This window comes from Cynara cardunculus (assembly GCF_001531365.2).
Source record: "Cynara cardunculus var. scolymus isolate 2C chromosome LG 2, CcrdV1, whole genome shotgun sequence".
NCBI classification, from domain to species: domain Eukaryota; kingdom Viridiplantae; phylum Streptophyta; class Magnoliopsida; order Asterales; family Asteraceae; genus Cynara; species Cynara cardunculus.
Window position 1 is genome coordinate 11,515,869 of NC_037529.1, and position 7,262 is coordinate 11,523,130.

The window sequence follows — 7,262 nt, forward strand, 5'->3', positions numbered from 1 at the left end:
CTTGCTTGACAGTTGTTCTCCCCATATGTTGTTACCGCTAGTTCTTGTAGTAAAATTTTGTTTTTTTTACTCTTATGCTTAGTTCCCCAGTCACTTTCAACGGTCCCCTTAGTGGTCGGGTCCGTTTTATAAAACCCCACCCTCTTGCTTGACAGTTGTTCTCCCCATATGTTGTTACCGCTAGTTCTTGTAGTAATGCTCCAATGATAACGTTGGTTAATAATTTTGTTAAATATATATATATATCTCAATTTCTTGTTATTTTTAGTTTTATATATGTTCAAACCAATTCATTTAGATGAAAACTATATAAATTAAGTAATAGTATACTTTGCTATTCGGTTAACCGATAATTAGAAAATAATTGAAGTTGACCTTATGTGGTTAACTGAACCGTTTAACCCCCAAACTGAATAACCCAAAAACCTTTTGGTTCGGGTGAGTTATTCATTTTCATATTTAAATATACCCTAGTCCCCCAGTCCCCTAAGTTTCTGAATCCACCAGCGGGCACAATGATAGTAGACAGTGACCAGTAAAACAAATATCATATTAACGTTATATCAAATAAAGATAAATTAGCAATAGTTTATGCTTTGTCCTTGTGATTTTTTTTCCACTTATTTTAGAGGAGGTAGAGGTGATAGTAGATAGTGACCAGTAAAACAAATATCATATTAAAAGTATATCAAATAAAGAAATTAATATCTGCATGTTTGGTTGGTAGAATATAATTTTGGAATTGAGATGAAATAATAATAAACCACCAAAATATTCTCATATGACATTTTCATACTTTCGCGCTAAAATTATAGGTACTATATAATATTAATTGGTGGTGGCGGTGGTTGAGAAGGAGGTAGCACTGGTCATGTATATATAAATGGTCTTAATCAATTGAGAACCTAAGAAACTGTGATAACCGTGAGAATTATCATATTAAGGTATTGTTTTACATGATTTTTTTCATCCAAGGCTAGAATTTAATATATTGATTAACATATATTTTTTTCACAACATGTTTGTTTACATGTATTCGGTTCACAATGTGAAACTTTTTAGTTGTATTTTTTGTTTCACAAACTCATAAAAAATCTATATATTTTGAAACGAATCTATATGAAATAAACACATTATGAACAGATATATGTTAATCAATGCACTAAATAAAGCCGTAGATGCAAAGAAATTACGTGAAATAGCACATGATGCATCGGTTCTCAAGGTTATCACAATTTTTCGGGTTCTCAAATGAAAATCATATATATATATATATATATATATGTGTGTGTGTGTGTGTGTGTGTATATATATGTGTGTGTGTGTATATATATATTAGGCTAGGTTTTTTAGAACAAATGAGTAGGAATGAAATTTAATTCCATCACATATGCGATGGAATGAAGAAATCCGTGAATGGTGGAATCCATAGATTTGGATTCCAATCCATTTTCAAAATAAACAACTAAACAGAATGTGATTAACCGAATTGAGTCATTCCAATTCCGCATAGGATTCAAGTGAGCCAAACGAGTCCCTAAAGTGGAGTTATTGGGTCCATTTATAATAACAATGTGGTGGCAAGTTATATTTCGTATACCAAACTTTATTTTAATGTTGCGTTAGTAGCATATGGTGCAGATAAATAGTTTGCTTTAGAATTGGATCAAGAATGATACAGAAAGGCCATTGAATTGATGGAAAACGACCATTATAGTTGCTACGTTTGATCAATACGTAAAGTCTCGATTTTAGGCATGTTACAGAGCGGGTGAATTACAATTCTGAAACATTAGTTTAACCTTGAATCATGAGTTTGTGTGATTATTTTACAAGTCAACTAATATATAAAATTGAAGGTTAATATGGTGTATTAGCAAGATCGATTGAAAAAATAATTACACACATGTTGAGTTTCTAAACCCATATAAAGTTGAAGGGTTGGGGAGGGGTACATGCATGATCTGAAACCTTTTTTGATATTGTTGCTTCAAATTTCAATTTACTTCAAGAGAAAGATGAACTTTGAATTTGAATTTAAATTTGGGCTCAAAATAGGAAACAAACAAAGTGTCAAACAACTTTGGGAAGAACAAACATATTTTTTTCATGTAAATATGGCTTACTTAAATCTGAAACTTTAACCAAACAAATGGTATGTTTTAAGCATTTGTACATTACACATTATAATTTGTACTTGAGAGATTTTTGAATCTCTTGCATAGAGTGCGGGTAAGCGCTTACTAAGTCACATTATTTTACGGGATGAATATAACAAGGACCAAAAATCTTACCCGGTAAGATCGAGACAAGAAACAAGAGTCTTATTCGGTAAGTGAAGACGGCGACTCTTACTATGGTAATAGCTTATCAGGTAGATTATTGCATACGATGTTGTTTTCGTCGAGTAAAATCCTACCCGGTAAGTAAGTAATAATGTTGAATTTTACCGGTAAACGCTTATCGGGTAAGTCTTTAGTAAACGATCCCTATGTCATTTGATATCAATGAAGTGTTAGATATGGATGTTAAGATATTTATATAATGTATATTTGAAGTTGTTATATTATACAAGATTTATTATAAAAAAATTCCATTTTATTTAATTGTTTTGGACACATGAGAAAACATGTGAAATATAGTTTTGAAAATCAAAGAATAAATAAAAGAGATGACCGTCTCCTTAAATGTCCAAAGCCTACAAACCCAACCACAAGGATGGTGTCTGATTAGCTTGAGTTTGGCTCTAAAGATCAAGAGTGCCTGGAGGTTCCAGATTCAAATCCAAGAAAAAAATAAAAATCCTCTTGTGGCTATGAAGGTTTAAATACGATGATTCTGAGCTACCTGCAAAACAGGAGGTCACCCTGAAATTAGTCGACTCACATAACGAATTGGATATCCAGGTTAATAAAAAAAAAAATTCTACAAACCCATGTCAACAATAATGCAAAATCCTTGCTTTCTTTTGACATATCAATCACTTCCCACTTTAATGCTCACAAACTTTCAAATCCCATGCTTTTAATTTGTATCATATAAAAAGAATTTTATAGCTTTATATAACTAATACAGTTTTGATTCAGGCGGTGCTTAGTTAGAGGTATTAAGCAGTACTTAATATGAACAGAAAAAAAAATGTTTGACTTTATCTAATATAATAAGCCTAATAACCCAGAAGCTAAAATTTTCATTTCAGGTTAAACTATTTTCATATACTGTCATTTTCATTCTCATCTTCATTTCCCTGACAGAACTAAACGCCCCCTTAACAATATCAATCACGTTATGTATTTAATATGATACTGATTTAACTAGACTTGTTTACATAATCATGATGATTTCAATATGATCTAAAGGTCAAAGGAATGGATCTTGATCTTGCACTTCTCTATTGCCTAAAAAGAAGTAGGGATGTGTTATAAACTTTGTTCTTAGAAGGACCACACTTGCATTTATTCATGTATATGTATGCATGAATTAAATGCCATTTTCATGTAATATTTCTTTTCTTCTTTTTGCAAGTTGAAGCATGTAATAAACTCTTTGTTGCAAAGTTATTAAAATACGACCCGACACTTTTAAATTATTTTTATTTATTCTAATGCGGTGACTCCGGGCTATCTGCAAAGTAGGTAGTCGTCCTGGGATCAGTCGATTCACATAGCGGGTTGGATATCCAGATTAATATTAAAAAAAAAAAAAAAACTTTTATGTTATTGGAACCCTTTTGTTCTACAAATTTCTCCGGACATGATTACGACGCTGTCGTTATTGGTCAACAAAAACCCCAACAAAGGGGCGTGCCACGTCTTCCTCTCGATGTTGACTTCCATGTGTACCTGCCTAGTCTGCTTGGGCAGCTACATGACAAAAATCCCCTTCCACGTCAGCTGCGTACATCAGTCTATCGCCGTCGTATTTACTCCTCTTGTTCCCTGACATGTGGGCGTGGGTCCCATCCGTATATCTTGTTTTTCCCACATTTCTTGCCGCTGATTTTCTATCTACCGTATTTAGGTTTTATATATTTACACTTCAGTCCTTCTTAATTTGGTGATCTCAATTTGACCACAACATCTTTTAGACATCATAAACCGAAAATGATGGAAAACACTTTTCGTTTATTTTTTGACAATCTTTTTTCACGGATTTATGAAAATTTATCTAAGAGTTTCCATTTTCTACGGTCAGTTGCAAGATCGTTGTTGAATCATTTTGGCAATTATGTTTTAGAAGTTATTAAATTGGTATTTCTTCGTTTTGGTCCACGTACGCTCATGGTCAGATCTACTTTTTGCTCAAGGCCGGATCTACTTTTTGTAAATTTGCTTAATGACCCATCATTTTGTTTTATTGTACACGATGGTGCCACCACTTGATAAAGATATTTGGATCCGCCTTTGCATATGCTTAATTTCGTAAATTCGAAAATGTTATCCGGCATATTCCTTAAAGAACTAGACACAGGCAGGAGAGGACCTATGAAGGACCCAGGGGGTCCCATGCACCAGCACAACCGATTTCCTCAAGTAAATTCTTTTGGCGTATGAAAGGTGCAAACACTAAACTCTGAGAGGTGCTCCGGGATATTAAAATACAAAGATCATCCACTAAAAAACCGAAAAAGTCACTCAAAATCCACAAAAAAAACTTTAAAAAGTCTCAAAACTCAAAAGCAACCAAAAACCTAAAGAAAAAAATCCCACGAAATGATGAAATTCGCCAAATCGAAAGAATTGACTTTTTTCGAGGTCAAACGATGTTGCTTTTCCACATAATCAAACCACAAGTTTAGAGGCCTTCAATCCACATTAAAAGTGCACCCGTTTGTCAAAAATTATGAATCCGTCGCTTGACACCGTTTTTTCGTTAAAAAACATATTGTCCTGTAGAAATAAAACGTAAATAGACGAACATCTTAACGAATATTTTCGATTACCTTTACTCATGGCCCTATTTCTGCCAAACCATTCTTCAAATTCAATGCGACTTTAGGCGACAATAGTACAAAAGTTGAGGGGGGGTATTTAAACCAATTTTGAAAATTGAGAGTGTAAGTGAAAATAAAAACAAGGGTAAAATGGTAAAGTGAAAAGAGAGTGGAATGGTCAGACGATATGTAGTCTTGTTGTGTTGGGTACGATCCGTGAAGGGTCCTGTGGCTGGCAAGAAATGATGGATGAGGAATGGCAGTATTCGGTTTATGATCCATCTTCAACTGTTCCAACTACCCTCTTTCCTAATCAATGCCCCATGCACTCTAACAACCATAATCAAACTCAACTAACAATTTAATGATACACCTTTCGATACGTAGTTATTTCACATTTTGTCTAAGGTTTTTCTGACGCTTATTGCAAGCTAGTTCGGATGCCAATGGTTATTCTCATTAAAAATGGTTGTATATGTGTATGTGTATGTGTATGTGTGTGGTGTCTATATATATATATATATATATATATATAGAAAGAGAGAGAGAGAGAGAGATAGAGAGGTGAGTTTAAATAAAAATAGAGTTAACTTACGAGAATGAAAAATTGCTTATAATGCATGTGATTTTTAGAGAAAATCACGGGTGATTAATGAACGATCAAACCTCCAAGTTTGCAAGGCCAAGTGTGGCATTTTTAGGTTGACTCTTGTAAGTTAACATAGTTCTCTTGTAAGTTCCCTTCTCATATTTTTTCACCTTAACTCTCATTCTTACACGATGTTTCGTCTATAAGTGTGTGTGTATATATATATATTGACAATTAATGAAGAAATGCGGTGGTTATTAATTGGAAAAGTAGTTTAAAGGGGACATGATAGCCTAAAAGGGAAAGTTAGAAGTTAAGCAGATAGAGGGTGGGTAGTCTCTATGTTCTTCCTCCATTTGTCTTGATTAATATACAGACAGATCTCACAACATTTTTAATTGCAAGCTCGGACAGTTTTGTCCCTTTCCATCCATCCACATTATATTAGCTTCTTCATTAGTATTTATGTATTATATGTGCATGCAAGTATATATATATATATATATATATATATACAAGAACTGGAACAATTAGAGGTAGATATATATATATACAAGAACTGGAACAATTAGGGGTAGAACAGGAACAGGGAAACTTGAGCAAGTGGAAAACCATCATGACGTGGGTCCCTATCACCCTCTATATATATCACACATACACCATTGCTATCTTCCATCATATCATTCATTCAGCTAGTGTGTGTGAGAGAGAGAGAGAGAGACCTGCATATATATATAGTGATAGTATTGATATCTAAACTCAATGAAGCCCTCTCTGGTGGTCACTCTTTTGCTTCTGTTCACTCTTCTTTATGAAGCTCAAGGTATGTACCAACATACATACATATATAAATATATACACACATGCATGCACATACATGTGTGCATACACACACACATATATATATATATATATATATATATAACCGGAGGTTCACATGAGAACACTTTCATTTAATTAGAACACGTGGAACCTAGTGATGTGAGGGCGATTCGGCCTGTTGAAGGTTGCACGCTTCTCTGATTTAGTATCACATGTGATGGACTATAGTATCACATTTGAGTATAATAAAAGACTGTTCTTGCATTTTCTTAAAATGAAAGTGTTTTCATTTGAACTCTTATATATACCTTGTTGTATAGTTGTGGGTTTCTTTTGCTTTGTAATATTATGGTATTCTAAATAAAGTTGCTTTTCAATGTGTAATTGTTTGCAGGAACAAATAGAAAACTCGTGACAAAACCTATATCTTCTAGTACTACTACAAGTGCTACCCTCATCCCTTCCAAGGTTGGTCATTTCTTAAGATTTTCACATATTCTTGACAAAATAAAGAGAGTCTTGTTTTGAGTAACAAATTTTTAATAAAAAATTAAAAAAAAAAAGACTTTGAGTTTGGTTTGAGCTTGGCTCCAAAGGTCAAAAGTATCTAGAGGTCCCAGGTTCAAATCCAAGGAGGAATAAAAATCCCCTTGTGGCCACAGAAGTTCAAATGCGGTGACTCCGGGCTATCTGCAAAGCAGGTGGCCGTCCTGGGATTAGTCGGCTCGCATAGCGGGTTGGATATCGAGGTTAATAAAAAAGACTTTTGATGTTATGAATACGAAATTGATAGAATTAATACATAAAAGACTATTGAACCTCATATGACTTTATTTCCATTTGCAGAATCATGAGAATGATGGAAATACGAAAATGAAATCTATGGGAGGAAATCTTGCAATTAATTCAACACCAAAA

General features: G+C 33.6%; 1 long non-coding RNA gene across 1 annotated transcript; it reads left to right on the forward strand.

Annotated features, from left to right (window-relative positions):
* The first annotated feature begins 6,239 nt into the window (after positions 1-6,239).
* LOC112504593 lies at positions 6,240-7,262 on the forward strand. Its single transcript, XR_003068225.1, has 3 exons — positions 6,240-6,345; positions 6,739-6,812; positions 7,191-7,262. It is a non-coding gene; the product is annotated as an uncharacterized LOC112504593 (long non-coding RNA).